This window comes from Pelodiscus sinensis, chromosome 2 (assembly GCF_049634645.1).
Source record: "Pelodiscus sinensis isolate JC-2024 chromosome 2, ASM4963464v1, whole genome shotgun sequence".
NCBI lineage: Eukaryota > Metazoa > Chordata > Testudines > Trionychidae > Pelodiscus > Pelodiscus sinensis.
The window spans coordinates 59,633,098-59,659,033 of NC_134712.1; the positions used below are offsets into that span (position 1 = coordinate 59,633,098).

Consider the following 25,936-nt stretch of genomic DNA (forward strand, 5'->3'; position numbering starts at 1 on the left):
CTGCAGCTTCAGTGGACATCTACCCTCCAGCAAGATGAAACAGGAGGAGGCAACATTTATACGGACCCCTTTTGTATTGGCTGGGTGAGAGGGGAGATTTGTCCCACCCTCTCAGTAAAGCCCCTGGTTTGAATGTGAATTGGACATATTGCTCACCAATGCCAGCAAATGCCTATCCCCCAAATACCTTTCCTACCCTTGGTGAGATCACTATTCACCCACCTTCCCCTTCTCATTCTCAGAAATACTGGTGTGCAGCAGCCTTGACTTTAAAGGAGTTTTGACCATTCATACAGAAAGTCAGTTTGGCCCTGTGACTGCAACTCTAATGTAGCCTAGAGCACAATCCCACAGAGCTGGGGTAAAAAAATAATCAGACCCTGACAGTTAAGTGATTCTATGAGCTTCTAACAGAGGGCAGCTGTGCATTTATGAATGTGAATTAGCAATCCTGGTAGTCTGAGGTAACATTTCAAGCCCTCCCAAACAGGTAAAAGGATTTTTTAACAAAAATATTAGGGACAGATCTGGCTCCTGATTCCACAGGTGGCCTTTAGTGGCAGCACTGGTGTGGTTCAGCTGTGCCAGAGGAAGTACAGTTGTGGAGTAGAAGGAGAGAAAGTGACTATGCAGGACTGCTCAACCTGTAAATGGAGCCCTGCTCTTCACAACCTCCCTGCAGTGAGGTAGGGTGGCGTCAAGGGCTGAACGATCATTAAGTACATACTCTGATACCCCAGCATGGTGAGGGATGGGGGAGAATTTCAACATCTTCCTTACCTCAGACTTTTTCCCTGCCCCACATCTGTGGACAGACATTGGACAGAGTATTTGTCCTCTAGTGAGTTAGATTGGAATGCTAGGTTACATTAACAGAGGAGATTTAGATGTACACAGGGCCTACAAAGTATTTGAAATCTGAGCACCGATTGGAAATAATGACGGGAACGACTACAGTAGATAGCAAGTCATTCTGAAAGACTGTTGTGCAAGATCCTTTTCAGAATAGATTTTAGGGGTTTAGGGTTTGAAATGGTCACTAGATGGCACCATTCAGCTAGGTTGTCCAAGGGAAGTCTCAAAATACAGTGCTGAAGAATGTGTATAATTTCCCCTCTTCTTAAAAACCCAAACAAACCACTAACAGCAAACCTCTGACCCTCTTCTTTGTCATTACCTGTGAGATGCAGCCCTATCTTTTAAAGACACTTGTTTGCTAGAACAGTGACATGTATAACTTCCACAGAATCAAAACTGCATATGGAAAAAAACCAAACTTAACTTCCACATGGCATATGTAATGTTATGGCTGCATATTTTGATATCTGTTCAAAACTGCACCTGCAAACTGCTTTTTGTTTAGCTGGGACAGAAAACATTTATTTTGCTAAAATCAGTGTTCTCTTGGTATTGTATAATTATAAGCCATATGTATCCTCATGTTACAGATGAGTTCTAAATCTGATATTACAGGAAGATTATCACTGCATAAGTTATCTATATTTATGCTCTTTCTTAATGTAATACTTACTGTTTCCCAAATATAATGATTTCCCCATTGTGTAGTGATTCAGGAAACTTTTTGTAGGAAATCTAATTGTGTTCTGTTCTGTGTTACACAATTTAGGCCCTGATCCAGTAACTGAATGCATACAGATAGATTTTCTCCACTTGAGACCTCCTATGGCATAGCAGAGTCACCTAAAAAGGATGATCTATTGCCTCTAAACATTTGTGCCACTACAGGCAGTCCCCGGGTTACGTACAAGATAGGGACTGTAGGTTTGTTCTTAAGTTGAATCTGTATGTAAGTCGGAACTGGTGTCCAGATTCAGCCGCTGCTGAAACTGATCAGTTTCAACAGCGGCTGAATCTGGACGCCAGTTCTGACTTACATACAGATTCAACTTAAGAACCCCAGGCATCCCCAAGTCAGCTGCTGCTGAAACTGATCAGCGGCTGATTCCAGGAAGCCCGGGGCAGGGGCTTCCTGTAGTCAGCCACTGGTCAGTTTCAGCAGCGGCTGACTTGGGGACGCCTGGGGCAGAGCAGCTGGGGTGCTGCCGGGTTGGTCCAGTAGCGCCCAGAGCGGCGCTACGGGACCAACCGGCAGCGCCCCAGCTGCTGTACCACAGGCCTCCGGAGCAAAGCCGCAGAGCACGGGGGGAGCGGGACAGTCCAGACGCGCCGTGGCTGTCCTGCTGCCCTCGGGCTCTGTGGCTTTGCTCTGCTTTGCTCCCCATCTCCCTGGTCTGCCGACCAGGGGGACGGGGAGCAAAGCCGCGGAACACGCGGGCAGCGGACAGCCCAGACGCATCTGGGCTGTCCGCTGCCCGCGTGCTCCGCCGCTTTGCTTCCTCTCCCTGGTCTGCTGGAGACCAGGGAGACGGGCCCCGTTCATAACTGCGGATCTGACGTAAGTCGGATCCGCATAACTCGGGGACTGCCTGTATTTCATTTAAGGGCAGTGTTCCCAAAGATTTTTCCCTAAAGGAAAAAGAAACAGTTGTGCTCTCTGCACATCCATTATGTTATGGTTAAAGGCCCAGTCACCTTACCCTACTTCTATGTAAAGTATGTATTTTGCTCACCATTTCTCATTACCCAGCTTGTCCTTTACACCCTGGAACTTGGGGTATAGATAGTCATAGTATATTTTCTTTCCATTGTTACCTTCTCTGAGCAGTAAATTAGTTAAGAATGCTGAAATTGTCATTATTGGCATCTGATTTAGCACCCAGTGAAATGAATTGGGGCGAGTCTCACCTTAGAGCTATCTATTCTAGCCATTCTAGAGGTTCTGTGCAAACTGACAGATATTTCCACATCAGTACAGTTCTGCCATGTTTTGCAGCTTGTTTCTTTGCAATCTAAACTGCATGCACTTTCTCTTAAAGTTGTATGCTGCCTTTCTTTAAAAACAAAAGCAGGGACTCTATGGGTATGTCTACACTGCCACTCTAGTTTGAACTAGGGTGGCTAATGTAGGCATTCGAACTTGCAAATGAAGCCCGGGATTTAAATATCCTGGACCTTATTTGCATGTTCCCGGGCGCCGTCGTTTTTAAATGCCCCGTAGTTCGAACTCCCTGCCCGTGGCTACATGTGGCAAGGACTAGGTAGTTCGAATTAAAGCTCCAAATTCGAACTACTGTTACCCCTCATTGCGGCAAGGACTAGACAGTTCGAACTAGGCTGGCAGTGTAGACATACCCTAACTGAATGAAGCAGTAGGGTTAAGGCAAGTTTATTCCTTCCTTCGTCCTGCACCACTCCTGAAAGCAGCTGGCATGTACAGCAACGGCTCCAAGGTGCCATGTGCTTCCCTCTCATCTACAGGTACTGAGCTCACAGCTTCTACTGGCCAAGACTCCCCGTTATTGATCAATGGGAGCTGCAGGAGTCGTGTCTGCAGGCCAGGACAGTATGTGGAGACTATCTGCTCTGCTTTTCTCAGGGGCTACAGGAACATGCCAGACATATCCAGGAGCAGCAATTACCACAGGGATAATTAATCCAGCCACAACAGGTTAGTTATTTTAGAGCTCACTACTCGAAGAATTACATTTAAGTGTAAGAGAGAAATGAAAATGATGAAATGCACAGACCTGTCAAAACTCAAAAATAACCCACTTTGCAAGCAGTAAAAGCAGTAAGAACAACAAACCCCCACGTATGTGTTGGGTTGGGAGATGAGAGCGAAGGACAGTAGTGGGTGTTTGTGAGAATGACAGAGACACACACAGTGTGTGAGAGTGACAGAAAGTTGCATTGCCAAGCTCCCGCCACCCCCTTCTCTCTGTGCGGAGAGAGGGTACAAAAGTGGGAGGAGCAGGGACACCTGACATCAGCGCCCCTGTCTTCTCCCTCCCACACTCTGCACAGCAAGCAGGAGGCTCCCAGGGGAGCAGCTCCAAGGCAGAGGGCAGGAGCAGCAGGACAGTGGGTGGAGAGACAACTGAAGTTCCAGTGCTTGATAGCTTCCTGGCCAAACCACTCAGGATCAGCTGTCAGAGGCTCCAAGATCTACCAGTACAATCTACTGGTTGGTGACTACTGCTGTAAGGTACAAATATTAGCTGAGTGGTCATCAAACACTCAACTCTAAAAGCTCCCCCTTTCGTATAAAAATACACACACAAAAACCTGTTAAAAGAATATTTAAGTTGCAAATTCAAGTACCAGAGTCCATATATGCTAGATTTATGGTGGCCTGTGCAACTTTACCATCTCCTGGTATCTAGCCTAGGTGTTGAATGAGATACGGCTCCTATGAAAAATGTGATAAGGTAATAGATCTGCTATTGACAACTAAGACTAGAGAGTGGGATGCATACGTGGCCCTCCTTTGTCTCAGTGGACTGCAAGATTGAAATCCAGTGGTGGGCAGCCTGCAGGCCGCATGCAACCCATTGGGGTTCCACCTGTGGACAGCCTGCACACTTCCTCTCTGTCCCCTTCCCCCAAGCCTCTCATGCACTGGGGTACTGCACCCTTGTACTTACCTACTGTTCCGCCTCCATCCCAGAGCTTGCAGAGCACCATGAATCTGCTGATTTGCACCCCATCCCCATTCCTTACTCTCTCTCATAGATTTGCCACATTCAAGCTCTGGGAGGGAGGGAGGGAGGGGAAGGAGCAGGGATGGAGAGTGATTCAGGTGGTTTGTGGTACTCTGAAAGTGCAGGGAGGGAGGGAGGGAGGGAGGGAGGAGGAGTAAGTGACTGTGGATCTCCAGGGCCCTAGTGCACAAGAGGCTGGAGGAAGGTGGCAGAACAGAAAGGGGGTGCGCAGGGTGCAGGTGGAACCAGTATGGGCCGCATGCAGCCTGAGGGCTTCAAGCTGCCCACCACTGTAAGATTACATTAACATGCACATACACACAGGAGCTAAATTAATGTGCACTGGCAACTGTCAGGCTGGCATTCACATACATGTCTTTTTCAACCTAGACAATGTTATTTTAATTTAGCGGGTTGTGTGTGAAATTTCCTGGTAATTGTTTAAAGAAAACCACGTCTAAAATGTGCAACTGTAACAACTCCCTTTGACTTCTGTCGGACTACATACGTGTGTGCTTCAACAGGCGCACGAAGGGGGGCTAAAAATCTGATTATTTTGTAAAAAATGTATTGTGGCCAATGACAAAAAATATTTGTATTATCAACATTAAATCAAATGTTTAGGCAGCAGGACACTTCAAGATAACCCAGCAAACCCTGAAAGCAGACAGCACCAAATTTCAAAATAAGATTTATTGACAGTACCAACTTTCAAAATAAGACACTATTCCGATAAATCCCGTAACCCTCATGGAATGAGAGTTACAGGGACAACAGAATAGTATGCCCACTATTTCGGGAAATAGCAGAAGTGTTTAAAGATGCGGTGTTGCTATTGGGGGATACTTCCGGTATCCCAAAAAAGCACCACAGTCTAGACATACCCCCAGTCTGAGAAATACAAGCTTCTTCCACAAGGAACACTTCTTAAAAAAAAATATTTTGATCTCAAAAAATTAACATCTCATCACACAGTTAGAGCAAGATTCTGCCAAGATTCTCCATCCCAAAACTGAGTAATATTGAGTTCAATAGGACTATTCCGGAAGTAAAGAGATATTTAATGTGAGTCAGGGTGAGAAAAGGTCATGGGTTAATTTCAGGAACGCTTATTTTAAATGTGTATAGTCCAATGTGATTTAAACAATAAATTATTATTAATCTTAATCTTAATAATCTCTTTAAAAGAATTTCAGGAACATTTTATAGTTCATGCCAGATGTGTCAACTGGCTGGCTAATTTCAAACACTTGTATAATTGAAATGTAATAGCTTTCTGCTAACTCACCATACTGTTTATGGTTATGAATAACAAAATTTTTATTTTCTTAAGTATGTGCATAATCTGAAATACCCACTCCCAGCCGCAGAAAATAAGCAGTTCCATAAATGAATGTGTTTTAATTACCTGAAACACATTCATCAGCATTCTGATTTATTTATTTTATTTAAACAAAGAAGAGGATTTGATTCCCCTGGAGATACTGTATGTATGTATTGCAAATGGAAGTTTCAAAAAATAAGATTAAGAAAATTGGTTTGTCTAGCTTCAGCTTCCAGACTCTGGATTGGGTTATACCATTCACTGCTAGACAAAAGAGGTAAATATAAAATATTTGAGCCCATTGTAGGTACTTACAGACTGCAATCAAGTCACAACTTAACCTGCACTCTCTGTTAAATTACACAGATTGAGCTCCTTGAGTCTATCACTATAAGGGATGTTTCCTGATCCGTTAATCATTGTCCTGGCTCTTCCCTGAACCCTCTTCAATTTATCAACAACCTTCTTGAATTGTGGATGCCAGATATGGATACAATATTCCAGCAGCAGTCACACCACTGTCAAAACCAGAGGAAAAAAATCACCTCTCTCCTACTCAGCATTCCCTTCCTTCATACACCCAAGGATGACATTTGTCCTTTTAGCCACTGCATCACACTGGGAGCTCAAGTTCATCTGATTATCTACATGGCTGTTCCTTGCTTGTATGTAAATTATTGTGATGCTTTTTGGAAAACTAATCAAAACTTCTTACCTGTCACTTTTTACACCCACATTCCTATTATGATAGAGGTCATCTGTCTGAGCAGTGCTTCTAAAGCAACGATGTTATGCCAACAATATCACAATGTTTTTCAGCACAGATGCACTAATCGTGGAAGTACAATCAACTGATTGCAGATCATTTGGAAATGATCTCTGAAAACTAGGAAATAGGTAAAGAACAGACTAATTAGCATAACAGCAACAGATTATCATATCAGTTGTGTATATAAGCCTATGCCCTGTAGCAGGTTTCTAGTTCTAAAATGTTGAGAAATAGTGGTGATCTGAGATTACCATTCAGAACTTAGCTACTGACTGATTCAGAAAGATTTCTACTGGTATGTAACAATGCAGTGGAATGTGAGCCTCCTGGTCCAGGCAGATGGACTCAGAAGGCCTGAACAAGCATGCTATAAATAGTCCCAAGAGTCCAATTTACAGCCCAAGCTGCAAAGTTCACAGTGTCGCTCTTAATAAACTGGTTCATGCCTTGCTAGGGGGTCCCATCTACCCATGATGCTGGGGTATATCCCTCGCTCAGTCTGGCTTGTAAACTTGCTGGCAATTACACTGCACAATGTCAGCCAGGTGTTCAGAACCTTAATTTGAAATTGATTATAACAAAGATGGATTAAATATTATCTCTGGCATTTCCTCCAATGCCACTAGATGAAAGAGAGGATATATAAGAACAGTCAAAAGAGAATTAAATTCTGCTTTACTATGTGTGGAGATAGTGTCCTCTTAAAAAAAAACTATTGTTTAAAATCTCATTATTTTCAAAATATTCATTAAGAGTGCTGGGCCTGCCCCTACTGTCCTGCCTGTTTTGTTTTGTTTTGTTTTTGGAGGGGGGAAATATGATCAACTCTGTAAATAGTTTTTTCTTTCCTTTTCTCTATTAGTTTGTAAATTCTCCCCCAAACAAAACCACCACTGGGAAAAGGGTGAAACTGACTAATGTACAGCAAAAATAAAAAGTGAAAAAAGAAGGAATGTATGTATTTACTTGTGATCTCTCTCATCTTGCTAGCAAGAGTGGGAGGTGAAAATAACAACCCCCCCCCCCCCGACTTCTATTTTTAAGATGTGTCCCTTTAATTTCTAGTAAAGCAGCTGGCATATGTTAGGAGCTTCATCCAGAACTACAAACTCTCTCACGTGACTATACACTCATAAGTGTACATTTGGGATTGTAGTTAACAGCTAGATGCTGTTTGGGTTTTTACTTTTCGAGGGTAGGGGAGAACCTATGGGCATATCAAGAGGATTGTACTCTCCAGTCTCACACACTGTATCCCACTGTAATTCCGTTGACTTCAATAATTGCTCATTTATACAAGCGTGTCTGTTCTTTAGAAAACTAAGCAAGGGTTAGGCAACTGGTAGACTGGAGCCAATACTTCTCATGCTAACCAGCAGCTGTCCTTTTGCTTCCTTCTGCCCACTTTACCAACCTGCTATGCCTCATCTTATATCTAATCTAAGATCTTTTGGGCAGGAGCTATTTCCTTGTTATGTATTTGCACAGTATCTAGAAGAATGGAGCACTGGCCGCTAGTTGCTCTCACAGTGTCACTAATAATGTGTAAGGGTGAGGAATCGGGTCCATAAAGTCTTTCACAATAGTTATTTTTTTCTTTTGAAGAGAAAATGTTATAGTGATTCAGATTCACGGCACTGAATAATGTGCTATAGAGACTCATATAATGAACTGTTTTGTTCAATATGTCAAACTTACTTTATTTAATAAAATTAAATCCCATTATACAAGACCATACAGACAAGACCCAATTAAAACAGAGTCCCTACAGGCTCATGCCTAAGGCCTTTGCTTCTGATGTCACATGGTCTGACAATCTCTGCTTTCTTTTAATGAAAGTAGCTAGCCCTCACACTTGTGAAGAAAGGCTCAGAAATGTAACCTGAGTGTAATCAACACAGTGGGTCTGCCTGAGCCTACAGCCAGCATGGAACACTCAGAGCTGTGAATTACCCAGGAGTCTCAATGGGAATGGTCATGCCAAGACACTCTGCTCCTTGAGGCCCTTTTAAGGGTTCCCGGGTCAGAGTGGAATTAGAGGTGGGAGATGCTGCTTTCCCCATCTCTCTAGGACAGGAAGGGAGCCTCCTGCCACTACCCCTCTGACTGGGGCACAGGGCCACTGGGGTTGTGTTGTGTGCGGAGCCTAGGGACCTGGATTGCCTGCATCTGGCCCTGCATACATGTCTGCCTTCTGTCCCCAATTATGCCTGTGTGATTCCATTGAACTCAAGTGGTGTTCAGTGGATGTAATTAAGAACAGAATTTGGTCTTCATTGTAACGATAGCTTTGTGTTATAATTTGTTTTAACTTGTGGTGTGACAGAATTCTCTGTTTAGACTGATGCCTAAACAGGCTTTTATTCATGCTTCATGTATTAGTGAATGTACCAGTAGCAGTAATTCACTTATTAAAGGTAGCATATTCACAAATTGAACCTTAAATGAACAGTGTCAGCTGTGAACCAGTGTATGAACCTCTGCCTTTCTCCATTGCTGGGTAGGGGAGTTGTACTAGCTAGAGTAATATGCATCCAGTACTACAGAAACAGCTGCCTCATTCGTGTGAAATTATTTTATGCATGTTAAAGAAAGTATGAAACTGTCTTGCTTAGCATGTTTCAAGGGGAAAGTACTATAAAACCATTTGTGGCATTGCAGACATTGATCTAATTTTGCTGGTATCATCACTGACTAAGTACATTTCCTCAGGGTGTGTGAATTTGCTAAACATTACCCTAGCAACACCAGAAATAATAGTAAAAGCAACAACAAAGGTAACCGCAACAATACAATACCCAGTGATTGCAACAGCATGTTTCTTTAGTTCACTTTTGATGTTGCAAGAGATTGCGGAGGTCCCCATTCCCAGGAATTTTCTTGTGAAAGCTTTTCACTTTTCTCTGTCTGAGACAAGCAGGAGATCATAGGGGGCTTGGTGACAATGACAATACATAGTATTTTATGTCTGAGTGCTGCCCCACTCTCATAAGAGCATAGAAGTCCAAATCGAGTCTTTATTTTTACTTGCCCACTAAAGCCAAATAAGAGCCTTAAACCCAGATAGTTATTTGCTGCAGGAAACACCTAACCTGCAGATCATTACTGATATTGTAAGCTACCAAAATATAGTCATTACCTTTTTGCACAGTAAGCAGAGCTGGCGAAATTTGTGATTTGTGAAGAAAGTACCCAATGACTTTAGCCCGCCTTTTCCTGATCATGAAGCATTTGTGACAGGAAATGTATACCCAAGAATGACTATACTGGATCAGAGCAAAGGTCCATTTAGCCCAGGATTCGGTCTTCCAATAGTGGCCAATTCCAGATGCCCCCCGAGGGAGCGAACAGAACAGGGAATCATCAAGTGATCCGTCTGCTATCATCCATTTCCAGCCTCTGACAAACAGAGGTTAGGGTATGTCTACACTACCCCGCTAGTTCGAACTAGCGGGGTAATGTATGCATACCGCACTTGCTAATGAAGCCCGGGATTTGAATTTCCCGGGCTTCATTAGCATAAGCGGGGAGCCGCCATTTTTAAATCCCCGCTGCTTCGAACCCCGTGTAGCGCGGCTACACGGGGCTCGAACTAGGTAGTTCGGACTAGGGTCCTATTCCGAACTACCGTTACTCCTCGTGAAACGAGGTGTACCGGTAGTTCGGAATAGGCACCCTAGTCCGAACTACCTAGTTCGAGCCCCGTGTAGCCGCGCTACACGGGGTTCGAAGCAGCGGGGATTTAAAAATGGCGGCTCCCCGCTTATGCTAATGAAGCCCGGGAAATTCAAATCCCGGGCTTCATTAGCAAGTGCGGTATGCATACATTACCCTCCTAGTTCGAACTAGGAGGGTAGTGTAGACATACCCTTAGGGACACCATTCCTACCCATCCTGGCCAATAGCCATTGATGGACCTAACCTCCATGAATTTGTATGTGCAAACTACTGTTTTTAGATGACGGGGTTCATTTTGACTTTTTGTGGTGTGCGACTGGTCGTGTGGTCTCAGTGCCACAACTGGGATGAGGAGAGTGGATAAAGCAATTCAGGGTGAGAGCAAGGAGCAAAGCTGTTCTTTGTATGCTCCTTCCAACTCTAGGATGGCTATGTGCTGAGCCAATAGCTCTCTATGGGTGTGTCTAGACTACATGCCTCCTTCGACGGAGGCATGTAGATTAGCCAGATCGGAAGAGGGAAATGAAGCCGCGATTAAAATAATCGCGGCTTCATTTAAATTTAAATGGCTGCCCCGATCTGCCGATCAGCTGTTTGTCGGCAGATCGGGGGAGTCTGGACGCGATGCCCCGACAAAGAAGCCTTTCTTCATCGACACAGGTAAGCCTCGTGAAACCAGGTTTACCTGTGTCGATGAAGAAAGGCTTCTTTGTCGGGGCATCGCGTCCAGACTCCCCCGATCTGCCGACAAACAGCTGATCGGCAGATCGGGGCAGCCATTTAAATTTAAATGAAGCCGCGATTATTTTAATCGCGGCTTCGTTTCCCTCTTCCGATCTGGCTAATCTACATGCCTCCGTCGAAGGAGGCATGTAGTCTAGACACACCCTATGGAACTTACAGCAATCTGAAGGCTGCTGTAAATTGTCAGTTGCCAACAACCCTAAGAAATTGAGCCAGCTATTGCAGAGGAACAGGACATATGGCAGCACCAGCTATGGCCCCTTCTCTCTTCCATTTACCCCTTCAGGGGCATCTGGGAGCATTTGTATGGGAGATGGCTCTATAGCAGCGAAAGATTCCCTATTGTAGAGTGATCCTTCCTTGGCTGGTTGAGCTAGCGCCAGGATTAAGATTTGCTGCTAGTGTAGTGTGGACAAAGTGGAATGAGGATTTAGGCCTACAATGTTTGTACTGTTCTCTAATGTGACTTTAAAGCTTTTTACATAGGAGCCTAGGAAATGGTGAATAGAGTTTAATGAACACTCCTCCTTCGCAAAAGAATACACTTGCTCGGCTGCAGCTCCCAGAATGGAGAACAGTATTTCCCAAACATTTGTGTGAACAAAAAGCCATTCATCACATCATATACAAAGGGCTACAAAGATGTCTGGGTCCAGCAGTGATTTAGGCTGCAAATAAATGTTTGTTGCTATGGCTATGATTTTCTGCTTATGAGATAAGACCAGGATTTTCAAAAGTAAAATTTTCATTTTGGGTGTTCGATGTGAGAACCTTTAAAAATGGGTCTGGTTTTCTGAAACTCAAGCTCCTTACAGGCATCTCAAACTGTACCCAGACTCTCTAGTCCCATTTGGAAGTTCTGCCCCTGGTATTTTCTTAGCAGTAAAATCAACACACAAAACAATTGGAAGGCAGAAGTTCACTTTGAGCACTTCATCAAATTTAATAATTACTTTTGATAAATATTGCCTTAAAATCTTAGGCCCTAATTCAAGACAATATTTTTAAGCAGATGTTTAAATGCTTTCCTGGACAGGGATGTTTTCCAGAACTGGAGCTTTAGCAAAGTAACTGGGATACAATTAAAGGAAAAACAAAATGAACTGTGGGACTCAATGTACCAGGGTTGAGTAGATCAAATAATGGAGGAGTCAGATCAGGACTGAAAGTTGTGTGAAAACTGGTGCAGGAAGGACTATCTACAATACATTTGAGAAAGTTTGTGTGTCTCTGTCCATCTGTCTGACTGGGTGTCTGTCTGTTCAAGAACTCCTCCTAAATGGTAAGAGCCAAGAGCACCAAATTTGGTATGCAGCTTCCTCGTATCCTAACTTAAAGCAATGTAAGGGTGTGGTTGTGTCAGGAATATGATTGTTCCAGTGCTTGGAATAGGATTGTTTCTCATAAAATGGAAAGAGAGGGGTCTGCTAGCAGGGACAGTTATACTGTACAATGACCACGGGGGGGGGGGGGGGGGGCAGCAAGGGGCCAGAGATGGTGACTGGGAAAGATATATCCCTATCCAGGCAGCAGGGGACAAGGGTGGAGAAAGGAACAGCTATTTAGTATATATTTGAGAGAGTTTGTCTATCCCTCTGTTCCCTGACTGGGGAACATGCAGATGCCCACTGCAGTTGCAGTAGCCATGGGCAGGCACTTCTCATCCGGCCCCACGCTGCTGTGGTGCGAGAGGGTTGGGGTAGTCTTCTCTCCAAGGGGCAGTCTGCATTCTGAACTTCTCATCTCCAGCCCCACCAGGGTGTGTCTACACAGCAAAGTTATTCCAAAATAATTTCAAAATAACAGATGGCTTATTACAAATTCTTTAAACCTCATTTTACAAATAATGTCTATTCTGAAATAGCTATTTTGAAATAAGGCGTGTGTAGAAGCTCCACTTCTGCTATTTGGAAATAGCCCCTTACCAGGGCCATTCTAAGTTATTCCTCCTGGGGCTCTCAATTGAGATAGCACATCTACATTAGGGAAGCCTGCCAAGCACTAATTTTGAGGCTTCCCTGCAGTGTAGCAATTTTGAAATAAACTATTCCAGAATAGCGAATTCCAAAATAACAGTGCAGAGTAGACGTAGTCCCACAGAACAATAATTTAAAGAAGGAAAACAAAAAATATTTCAGTTAAGGATCCAAGTAACGCTGGATAAATCCTCTAGTATTTAAATATTTTGGCAGTGTACAGGATTTTTCAGAAAGTATGTCATTTTGTTTCAGGAACCTATGATTTTAGTAGCTATATTATACTATGTCACATATTATATGAAACAGAAATAAGTATATTTAGTCAAGACACAACACAACAGCCAGATGAAATGAAAAAGTATGAACCGTCATGAAAAGTTGCTTACCTTGTACATTTTTCCAGCACTCTGCTGGATACATTTCTACTTTTCTTCCCATTTTCAACTGTGTTAAGCTACACTAATAATGCCATAAAAGTGAAAAGCAGCAGGCTAACCAATTTGTTCCTCCAACAATCTGAGGACTGTAGGAGATTGCATGGTAATAAGCACTAAATAAAAATATCATTTTAAATAGACTGCTGCAAAGATGAGTGTTCTTCCCATTGAGTATTTTCCAATTATAGCCCTCCTGGTCCCTAGAGTTCTTCTTAGAAGCTCTTTAATAGCTCTGATCCCTACAGAGCTCCAAAGAGCCATACTTGCTCTTGCAGAATTTAGGAAATATGCAGCTTTAGATAATTGACTATAATCAGGCTATGCCAATGAAGCAGCTTCTACTGTAGGAAGCTTTTGCTTTATATATATATATATATATATACACACACACACACACACACACACACAGAGAGATTCTATGGATGGTGGAAAGTTGTACACAAAGTCATAGGCATTGAAATGGAAAAGGTCTGTTTGCAACTTCATCTGCCATTGCAAAATACTATACCTGGGTACTTTGTCCACTTAGGTTTTGGTTAATTCCAATGATGCAGTTTCTGTAATCACCCACCATAATGATTTTTCAAATCCTGAATGATTTCCAATCCAGATGCCTTGCTTTTCAGATTAACAGAGCTAAATTGTATAGTCGACTCACTTAACCTGTAGGTAGAATGAATGTTTCATGCTACTTTGCTTTTTAACTGATCAGTGTTGATTGGTGTCTGCTGGAGTCCCTAACAGTGGTTCCCAAACTTTTCGGCATCGAGCCCCCTTTTTGATTTTTGAGAAATCCCCATGTCCCCTGCCCCCCAAAAGGACCAGAAGCACTTGTTAAAAATGAACCAGAAGGATTTGTTAAAAAGGAAGGTCAACTTCAGCAGAATAGGCAATAGGAGTAGTCCCCAGCTTCTTGTGGGTGACACAAAACACTCAATGTGTAATACACACACTCTCCTGTACAGGGGAGGGGAACCTTTTCTCAGTGAGGGGCCACTGAGCCACAGAAAAATCAGCCTGGGACTACATACAAGCAAAAAACCAAATCAAAACAATAAACCCCCCTCACCACTCACCTGTTCCCAAGATGGGAAGAAAAAACCCCACCGCACACTCACACTTAACTCAGCATGTGCCATGCTCCAGCCCCACAGGGGGTGCCAATGTTCAGGGCTTCTGGCTCATGCTGTGGAGGTTTACCACAGTCTGGATCAATTAAAATGGGGTGGATTCAGCTCACAGTCCCTAGGTTCCCCACCTCTGTGATAGCTGATCACTAGCATCTGAGGTCCATAGGCTTTCAAACACAAGCACAAGCCACAGCCACAAGTCATCAGCTCTGATTATCTTTTATGCAAAGCAGCCACTGAAAGGGACAAATACAGTAGACTTAACAAATCAGCCCTCTACCTAGCTAATCTGCATGATTTTGTTTGAAATGACTAGCTAGTAATGGAGTCCTGAGACAATACATTTGGCAGATGGGTCCTTCCTTGTTGCAGTGGCTGGGGAGGAGTGTGCAAGTTTTATCTTGCAAGCCCTACTACAGCGAGGGGTGGTACATGAATGAGGGCTGCCCCATTCGTATATAAAAATAATGGGACAGTCCGGAGACCTCCATGCTGAGATAATTTAATGGGGTTTATGTTCCTTTCCTAATGTTCTGCTGTTTTAAGGACTTTCATACATAAAATATTGGATGACAGTGTTCTCATGGTTCCTTTAAATACTTAGTGTGCAGCCCATTAGAGCATGAGAAGGCTTTAACCAAAGTAAGATGTCATCTTTTCTTACAACTCTTGATTGTCATCTTATATTTTACTCACCAGATTTTGTTGCATCATTTTAAATGTTTACTGATAGGGACATTTCTTAAAATGAAGAGCTGACCTTTTTGGTTCATTTATTGGTCCTTCTACAGGAAGCTATAATTCCCATTGTTGAACTAGGAGAAAAATAATTAAAGAATCCCTTTTATTCACCTTGAACAGTGCTCAGAATGCTTGGTGTTTTTTTCAGACTGCAACCTATTATTGTGGTATTTGCCAGGAAATAGACCTAAGTTTGATTTCCAATCCAGATATCTTGCTTTTCAGATTAACAGAGCTGAATTGTGTAGTCAACTCACTTAACCTGTAGGTAGAATGAATGTTTCATGCCACTTTGCTTTTTAACTGACCAGTGTTGATTGGTGTCTGCTGGAGTTCCTAACACAATGGTTCCCAAACTTTTCGGCATCAAGCCTTCTTTTTGATTTTTGAGAAATCCTCCTGCCTCCTGCCCCCCAAAAGGAACTGACCAAGACCGAAAAACATTTGTGGTCCCTTTAATTCCCAGGACCAGTGTAAAAAAAAAGGTGCCGGTACTCCAAGGGAAAAGTTGTTGACACCCCCCCCCCCCAAAAGTTGTTCTTTTAAGAGCAGAGCAGGCATTGCCCTTCTAAGGCCGCCATTTTGAAGTCTGCCTAGGACACTCCATCCTCCCCCCACCTGAGCCAGCCCGAGCTGCACATGTTCCGGTGGACGCCTAAGCCAAGAAAAACAGAAAATACCGGACATTTCACATGGTATTTTCTGATTTTTTTTACCAGACGGACCAGGCTCTTTCTTGGGGGAAGGGATTGATGGGAGGATGCTGGGTCACCTCATGCCCCCCTTGGAATTTCTTCACACACTCCCAGGGGGGCACGTCCCCCCAGTTTGGGAACCTATGCCCTAACCTGTCATACTCAGCCAAATATACTGTGGCTTTGAGTGGAGAGAATTTCTTGAATTCATAAAATATTAGCCATGGATATACTTCATGGATCCAAACCTCAGAATATGAGAGAGACATTTCCAGGGGCTCTTGTACAGCACAATTTTGCATTACACTAATTTATGTGTGTGTGTGTAACACACATGCCAGTTTAATATTTAGAAGACAATCTTTCAGTGCACATTTGACAATTCAGGAAAGCTAATTTTCCACTTTCATTTCATAGGTTGTTTTGGAAGAAGTGCTTAAGGAAACAATGTAGCAAGTTATAGCTTTGTAACTTTACCTCATCATCAGTTCATCAGCCCCTCATAATTTTCTTTCTGTTCATTGGATCTGTAACTTTATGTTCCTCTAAACAGTAGGAAAAAAACCATCTTTAACCAATCCCCCAATGTCTCATTTCACTCCTCTGCTCAAACTATCATTCTTCATTGTCAGGTTTGTAGTTTATAAATGAAAAGTGACTTCAGGCACCAGTCAGTTTTGACATTGACTGCAATAAAGCCTTCATTTCACCTACTCTCTTATTTTTTTGGGTCTGCAAACCTGTTTGCTTTCATCTCTGAAATATCTAATTAACACTATCTCAGTGATACTTCTAAAGTGGTCCATGTCTTCATCTTCTGTGATCTTGACTACTGCAATTCCCTTCATTAAATCTCTGTAAGTTTCAACTGTTCAGATTTCAATATCATCTCAGTAGCAGCTGGTCTGTTATGCAGAAATGGAAGCAAGAATTTGTTTCCCCATCCTCTAAAATCTCCCCTGGAATCTTAATCCAAGCATACAAGCTCTTTACCTCCCCACCTTTCTGACCTAATCTCTTTTTACATTTGCCATCACATCCAAATGTATCAAATACCAAATTTCTTTCTACACTGTCTTTAATACAGAAAAATATTTTATAGTACTTTATTTTGACATATGTGAGTAGGTCATAATTTCCTCCAATGCATTCACTTGATTTTTTAAAAAACTTTCTGGATTGATCAGGAACAATTCTTTGTATGCATTAATCATCTATTCATTTGAACGACATTGGTTACCACCCAGATAGAATTGTTTCATCTCCCTAACTGGATAAATGCTCAAAGCATTTCCAGAATGAACACTTACAAGTCAAAATGTGTATGTGTGTTTTAATAAATTTCTGGGCCCAGAACTTTTAGGTTTTTGCTTTCAGAAAACATTAAAACTCAATTGCGCAAATGTAAGTGATGAGCAGATAACTCAAGCAAATTATATTTAAAAATTCAAGAAAACAGTCTCAACTGTTTTGCAGTTGTGCTCCTGCTGCGCTGAGTATTCTCTTGCTGTCCTGCCTTTCTCCTCCACCTTAAACATCTGAAATAGCTTGTTGCTTCCTTTTCATCTAATTCAGTCACTTTCACTCCCCCTCTCTTTTCACTGGCCCATAATTTCTAGCTCTCCATAGTATATCTCATTTCAATATTAATCTCTTTCTCTCTCACATGATTTCTTTCCAATAAAACCACCAAATTCTGCTCTTCTAAACTCACAACAAGCTAGGGTTTTCCTTGCACCTTGGAAAATACAGCCCTTCATCTCTGCTTTTTCATATTCATAATATGAGCTACATATTCACAATATGAGCAAGAGCATATATTCTACTGGGCCTGTGGAATTGGCTGTAAAACTACTGGTGTAAACAAAGCTAAACAATTTCTAGTTGTCTGTTTTCCTTCCAAAATGTTCTTAGCTTCAAGTTGTGCAACACTGACCTCTGCCCAAAGTTTGAGGAAAAATAACTAAGGTATATTTGACAAGAAACTTGGACAGTATATAATTTTCATGGAAGATTAATACCTTGGTTGGAAAAAACGGATGAAGGTGTATTACACTATGTGATATACAATTTTCAAATAACAGGCAGTGATGTTTAGGATTCATATATATTTTGGTATATGTGTATATACCTAGTCTGTGTGTTTGGTGTATATGAGTGAGCACCAGAGAGAGAAAGGGATCAGCCTTGGAGCAACTGGGATTTTTGTAGACATACAAAAATTAAAAGTCTATAGACTTATAGTTAAATATGAAGGTACTGAATGTTCATGTGAAGCTACTATAATTATATGTGTTGTTAGCTAATATAAACTATGTAAATGAGCATTAATTCTTTGAAATAACAAGGGAACAGACTGTCTTTGAATCTTCTGTTTTCTCCTCTTTAAAACTGGGAAATTTTAGATGTGAAAAAATCCTGGTATTGATGATTTGTGTGAGGTTAATTTGCTCATAAGAAAATTCCAAAAGTTAAGATTATTCCATCAATGTTTACTATGGTACACTGCACATGTTTTATTTTCCTGTGACCGTACTGTAGTAATCCTGTTACTGATGCATACTAAATGCACACACATGCAGAGTGTGTAATATGGCTGAGTTAATACTGCCAGAGCAAAATGGGTTTTAAATATAGCTGGTCAGAAAATTTTTGATAACTCATGTTTCACCAAAACAGTCTAATGGAAACTAATCCTGAAACACAGTGAGTTTCAGTAAATCTTCTGATTAGAAACATTGAGGGTGAGGTTGAAATTGTCAATGTCCAGTTTTGACACTTTTAAACTAGAAAGCTATTTTTTAACTCAAATTTTTTGTTTTGTTTTTAAATGTATACCAGAAAGTTGGAAAATATGAAAAAATCAAAATCCAAACCAAAATCTTTCAAAACAACCAAAAGAAAACTTTAAGTTACTTCAGCTGAAAAACTGGGTTTTCAAGTAAAAAAAATTGATTTTGACTTTTTGCTTGTATCTGGAATGTAAAAATCTTTTGCTATCTTCACAGTTTTCACAGGATGGGAAACCCATCTCCCGTGTATTTCTTGTTTTGTGTGATTTTGTTCAAAACCTTAAAATTACATTAATGCAGTCTTTTGTTTATGAAGATTATTTTTGCGGGGTTCCATTGAATTGGCTGTACTCGGCTATAAAGTCATCCATATATAATGAGAAAGTAAGTTTCCGTCCCAGCAGTTCTTTATGTTTAAGTAACTTTATGCCTATGAACTGCCCCCATTTAACTCCATAGGACCAAGCATGTACATAATTGCTTTGGGGATGTCAGTCATGACTGAGGAAAGCATCAACACTCAAGACAACACGTAAGCACATGCTTACATTGAAATCATTTGGATTTAAGAGCATGCTTCACTTTCAGCATGTACTTACATGCTTTCCTGAATCAGAACCTAAGACAAGGGAGCAAAATATTTATTCTGCTGTGAATTGTTTTTAATACTTTTTTTTATGTATATCATGTGCAGGTATCAGTTTTGCATATTCAAAGCCAGCATTTGTGCTCACAAGATGGATAGATGTACTCAAACTGCATTTATAAATGTGGGCTTTTTCATATGTTAAACGAAAGGGGCTGTGTGCAAAAACTGATGCAACTGCATGTTTGGAGACCAGTTAAAAACTGTTAGATTTTATGCTGAGAACACTAACACTTCCTGCTTGTAACCCAAAAGGCCTAAGATTCAGGTTCTTGGGCAACTTTTCCTGGACATGGAAATATTTCTGATTTTTCAGCTTTTGCATGTCTTAGGTGAAGCTTAGTAGAATGTCTACTATTTAACCTTAGCTTGAAATGCAGACAGTAGGGAGACCTATGTAAAGCTATTCATGATGTGTTTTGTCTTTTTTAAATGCAAACTATTTGATCTGGTGATAGTGGGATATTGTACACAATGCAGGGTGGGGAAACTTTAAATCTTTTAAAATTGTTATTTAAAAAATTATTTTAATTACTAAGGGCCAAATCCTGATATATTTGCTTTTCACCTAATTCAGACTAATTTCCATAGAATTCAATAAGCATCATTTAACTGAAGATGAAATCCTGACCCTAGTGAAGTCAGTGAGAGTCTTGCTATCTGCTGCAATAGGGCCAGGATTTCTCCCAATGTATGTGAGTATCTTAAGTCTCACTTAAGTAAACATGGTAAAAATGTAAAGATTACATTTTTAACTGTCTACTATATATATGTTCCCCTGAGTTTACATTCTCAGCTTCCACTGATATTAAAGTATGGACTGAATGCAGGTGGAGTTTGTGATCCAAAGAAACCAACCTACTGCACAAAATTATTTACTATGTTTGGAGGGAGAGGGGGAGAAGGGAAGCATACCTTGTGGGTGACAGCTATTTTGTAGTGAACGGAACATTCTTTTAAAATGACTTAATGGATCTCTTGCACTTTGAATACTTCTAATATTGTAACTAATTATAGAACTTGGAAGGATATAAAATGCCCTTTAATAGTAATGTGTTGTATTATTGGTGTGGTGAGTTCTGGATAACACCCTCAGGAGGAACATACATTTGGAGAACAGTGCAGAAAGCTTTTTTGCTCAAGCCTTCTGCACGGGGATGTACACTAACAATAGAGCAAAGTGTCATCATCAAAGGCAAAAGGACCTTCATGCTCTAATTATTTTCTCTTGTTAAAATAACTGCAAAGTAATCTTCAGAGAAGTGTGGCAGTTGTAACTGCTGAGGGAGAACTACCCTAGCACAATCCTTCCCATGCAATTCTTACTTGTCCGTTTCCAAATTCATCACTCCATTCGCTAGAGATTGTGGGAAATGTATAATTGGTTTACTCATTATGAATAAAATAGTTAATTTGATACTTTCTAGTACAGAAGACTAATGTTAAACTAGGCCCTAGCAAGTATACTTTTAAGGTTAAATAAGATTAAGTATTTTCATATAAAAGCTTAGTTTGCATTAAAGTATCATTTAACCATTTCATATTGACACAATTTAATAAATCAAATTTTATTTCTAAAAGATTTATTATAAACTAGCCCCTTAAATCAGTGTGAACAAGAAATGAACTTTCATTACATCAGTAGTGATATAATTACTGCATTGTGTTCCTTTATTTGAAAATTATTCAAGTGTATGTATGATCCTATTATTATTTAGTAAGTCACAATATTCAAGTAATACAGCTGAAGAAATATACTAGCTCCTATGGAACATTGGGGAGGTGTATCAAGCTACTCCTTCCCCATTATCCAACTGTGCTATTTCTACAGCACTTCGCTTGTTTTTAAAAAACAAGGAAACCTGTCAGATATTTAATTTTTAAAACAATATATGGTGGTAGCACAGTATTATGTGGCAGCAAATTGACATCAGAAGAGCTGAATAATGCAACGGAAGCGGTGAGGTCTGCCTATAGCAAGGATCGGGAAATGAATCTCTTGCCATTCCTTTGCTAGTTCTTGTTTGTTGGACATTTCTTTTATTTTGGGTGGTACTTTAATTGTAAAAACCATGGGCACTCGCTAGTCTTTGGTAGTTGAAAGTTGTGCTTTGTTTCCCCTCTCCTTTTCTTCCACCCTTTGAAATCCGAGTAGCCTATTCCTTAGGATTTCGCAGGATTAAAATAAACTCAAGAGGGCAAATTCTGTGGGAGAGTTTTCTTTGATCTTCCTTCCACTTACCTGTGTCACTTCAGATGTCTCACATTCATAAGGTCAGCACTGGAACTCTCTCCTGACTTGGCTACCCGGGGAATATCTTGCCTTCCGCCTGTTTTACTCTTTTTCAGCTCTCGGGCAAAGTCCCAAGCTCCTGGGTGATTCACGAGGGCTTCGTACTGGGGCCGCAGACCAAAGATTCTAGAATTTAGAACTCCGCAACACCTGAAGTCGCCATCCCTCTTTGTGACTTCAAAACAATTGAGGGAAATCCTCGGGTTCCGTGCAGCCGAGTTCTCATTCAGTCCTTTAAATTGCAAAATACTGAATAGATTAGTCTAAGTATTAGGTTAACTCTGTAATGTTTAGTTTCGGGTTTTTTTCCCTAGACGCCATCGAACACATTTGTAAATCGACGTTCTTCCTCTTTTGGCCAGTAGAGGGTGCCGTGACCTAGTTAACTAACCTACGCCGTGTACCGAATTAGTTTAGTAGCTTTCTGCTCTGCTTAGCTAGAGTGAAATAAGAAAACATGCGACTGCCTACGTTTTCCCAATGGTGCGGCCTGGCTTTATTTCAAACAAAGTAGGAGCGTTTCCCGGGGCAAGTCTGTCCTCCAAGAAGCTTTAACTGGAACCAAGCACAAATCTAAATGCTCCTGACTGCAGAGGGGGCTCCAAGCCAAATCTCTCTGCTCCCTCCCCGAGATGCCGGGATTGAGTTGGGTAAGACATTATGCTGCCCTGTGTAAAAACTGCTCCGAGCAGAACTTTTGACTCCATTTTTGAAAGAGGAAGGTGGTAAATATTAAAGTCGGAGTCTATTTTCATAAGGGAGAATTTCTCGGAACGCCTAAGGATTCAAAATACCTCCAGACCGGGAATTATCGAGCCTTTAATAGAATCTGTCTTTATCATTTCGCTAAATCACAGCACGTTGTCCAATTCTAGTCGCTATCGTTTAGAAACTATCAGGCTTCCGTTTGTCTAATAAAACATTAGAATGTATTGTAACTGACTCCTTAGTTAGACATTTCATTTATGCCCTATTTTGTATCCTACAATACGCATTTAGTAAACTATACGACTTCTATGTAGCCTTAGAGACGGAAACCAATTAATTTAATACTTCAGCGCTAGGCTCTTACATTGTTTTACGAGCCAACTTATACATTTAAAATCGATGCCTGATCAGCGTTCTAACTTGCTTTGGAATTTCATAGACTGAACAGAAGAGTATATGTGCTCAGATAGACATATGCAATCATGTGTAAGCCCGGAGGGTTATTTTATCGCTTCCGAGGATTACATTTTTTCTTAAATACTGGACAGTTGTTAATGACTTATGTTTAGTATTCGTCGCAGAGATTCGAGGCATTAGCAGTCCGAGCTTTTAAAAAAGGGGAGGACGGAATAGGCACAGAATTAAAACGTCCAGTTCTTTAAGGGGAGAAATAATCTCGGGCAGCTCGCAGGAAAGGCAGCGTTGGTCCCTCTGCGGCAGGAAGCCCTAGCAGAACTCAGCTGTGAAATGTTTCGGGGAGGGAGGTCATTGTTCTCACTTGCGGTGAATGCAGTGGATCCGAGCTGCAGTCGTCACCCAAGCCAAACTCCCACTGCAGCCAAGGGAGTATTCGCATGAGTGAGGACTGCGGGATCAGGGCTCCACTTCGAACTGTTCTGCCTCCAAAGACATTAGAACAGCTCCCTGTGTCTCGTTTTGTTATGGTTAACCCGAAATGCCCAGTGGCTGTGTTGGCCTATTGATGAATGAAGTGTTGGAATGTATTAGAATTCAGCTAAGCTGTAAAGAGACTAATATGCCAGAGTTAAAGGCCTCTACCGAAGACAGCTGCTGCTTTCTATATCCATTGAAGTCATTGACTTCAACGGCGGCAGGACCGAGGCCTGAGCCATAGGGAAAAAGCAGTTTTCACCTCCTCTGCAAAAAATATCAGTGTTAGGGGTGTGACCTGATAGCCTAGCCAATGACTAAATGTGCAGTGGATAGTTATCACCAGGGCCATTAGCAGCAGCCTGTGCCCACGCCCTCGGCCCCCTGCAATGCTAATGTTCAGACAGGCAGTGTGTAGGCGTTAATACGCTTTCCTGGCCCTATTGAGTATCATTATGTCCTATACATTCTTGAGCCCTCCCTACCTGCAGTCGTTTTGCAGCCCCTCCATCTCTTATTTTAGTGTTACTTTCTCTCCCAGCCCCCACCTTTGCAATGGCATAGTTGAAAGACAGGCCCTTTGGGAGCGGCTGGGGTACTCTGGGAAACGGCACGAAATCAATAGAGTCTGGCGCTGCCACGTTGCATTTTTGTGGACAGATGCATCCTGCCTCCTATTTTCTGCGTGCCAATCAATGTGGGCCTGATCCCAGTCATTTGGGGCGGGAGGAGCGGTTAGAGGGCTATCGGTTGAGCTGTCGGAAAGGGTACTACACTAATCCTGCTTTACAAAATTCAGGTTTTAAACGCTAGGTTTAGATGGGCACGCCCGGTCTCTTTTCTCACGGCTACCCATCAGTAACAGCCCGGACCCCATATGAATGACACACACTCATGCTGCAATCTTAAAATGATGGGTAGTGGGAGGAGGAAAATAGAGTAGCCCTGCTCCAATCCCATTTTTTTTCTGGTTCAAGTATCCGGATCGGGATCGCAAAGCGCGAGCTGGCCTAGCCCGGCTCCCGCTTCGAATGTGTTTTCCTGATGCGAATTAGCGGCAGGAAGAACCGGAGCCTTGCGGTTCCGAGCTGGAGAATAAAGCACAAGAGCTGCCTTCAGGACCATGGACAGCGGACGGCCCCGGCCGCTGTCGATGGGACCTGAGCAGAGTCTGCCTCCCCCTTTGTTCCTCCGCAGGCGTAGGCCCGGCTAAACAAAGACACACAGCGAGAGTTACAGCCCGAGCTCTGGTTTCTCCCCCTAGCTCCTGCACTCACGCGTCTAACCGCCTTCCTCTCCCGCGTAGGACACGGCCACCCCAAGCACCTCAACGGAAACCAGATTCTCCGGCCTTTCGCTCTTCCCTCGCTGGGAAACCTTCTCCTGCCGGCCCTGGTACGTTTAGAAAGGTTTGGCTTCTTACATTCCTTCTGCTTCCCCTTCCTTGGCTTGCAAGGCCAGTCAGGCGGGATAGTGTCAAAAAGCCCCAGGAGAAGACAAAACACCAATCGGGCATTCCTAGGCTAGTGCTAGGCTGGCGGGTAGGAGGGTGCAGCAGACCCAATCCCAGAGCTCTAGACCAGGTCTGTTTCAATGACTTCTGGCGCCTCAGCCCAGAGAAACAAAATCTACTGCTACTTCTACCCCTGTTGCTGCATCGCCTCTAACAAACAGCACAGCCTGCTCCTGACAACCGCCACTAGCCCACGCTAAGCCAGCCGCTGCCTTCCTTTCCTCTCCAAAGGACTGAGCCGCTCCAGCGGCGCGACCCGCTTTAGCCTAGAGTTTCTTAGGTGAGTGAGCGCAGCTTTCTATTGCCCCTGGCTCCCAGCCTGTTTCTATTTTACTGTGGCTTGTTCGACGGTCAGATCTTCGACGCAGTCTTCAGGCTCCGCTCTTGGCATTCACCGCGTGCCTTAATTGTATGACATTAAATCAAGGTCCGCTGTGAACACGGAGAGGCAGAGCCCCGCATCTCCTACTCCGGACATCAACATCGCAAGTGAGCTGTGCCAGGAAGGTGAATTCTCCTCCCCCACCCTCTCGTCCTCCAGGCCTAGACTGAAGGTTAGTCCCGGCCGAGATGCCCGGCTAGCCCATCTGTTATTTCCCAGGGCCGAGAGCCTGTGCAGTGTGTATATCTCGTCCGCCCGAGCGTTTCCTTGTCGCTTCGAAAAGAGACACGGGGTTTGCTCTACTTTTTGTTTTCTCAAATAGCTTCAAATGTAGGTGGGACTAGGGCTCGCCCCCCGCCCCCATCAAACGCTGGCTTTGGCATTTTGTGCGTCTCCAGCAGGCTTTCGGAGGGAGCGGGCTGAAAAATGAAAGGGCAGGACGTGTCATCTTTCTTTGGAAAGCGGAGAAAATTAACTCGGTCGCACCTGCCCGTTCCCGAGGGGCTACGGACAGCCCAGCTGGCCTGCCTAGAGTTACAGTGCAGCGGAAGGAACGCAACCTACGCTCTCTGCATGCCCTTTGAACCGTTTATACGGGCATCCACTCCAGACTGAGTCGGACGGCATCCCTGCGCCAAGGAGGGCTGCTCTG

The 25,936-nt window shown here is 42.7% G+C and overlaps 2 long non-coding RNA genes across 3 annotated transcripts in view; one reads left to right on the top strand and one right to left on the bottom strand.

The window, feature by feature from the left end:
* Window positions 1-7,368, top strand: part of LOC142827052 (uncharacterized) — a 35,518-nt gene extending 28,150 nt beyond the window's left edge. Inside the window, exons 5-6 of the long non-coding RNA XR_012901422.1 lie at window positions 3,340-3,529; window positions 6,253-7,368. This is a non-coding gene — a long non-coding RNA (uncharacterized LOC142827052). The remainder of the gene's footprint in view (window positions 1-3,339; window positions 3,530-6,252) is intronic.
* LOC112544222 (uncharacterized) overlaps window positions 1-25,295 on the bottom strand; it is an 84,260-nt gene extending 58,965 nt beyond the window's left edge. The window contains exons 1-4 of one of the 2 annotated variants that reach the window (XR_012901424.1): window positions 21,740-25,295; window positions 16,537-16,604; window positions 15,320-15,438; window positions 14,002-14,156 (exon numbers count right to left, since the gene is read on the bottom strand). This is a non-coding gene — a long non-coding RNA (uncharacterized LOC112544222). The remainder of the gene's footprint in view (window positions 1-14,001; window positions 14,157-15,319; window positions 15,439-16,536; window positions 16,605-21,739) is intronic. The other variant, XR_012901423.1, reaches the window with a different exon arrangement.
* Window positions 25,296-25,936: the final 641 nt, after the last annotated feature.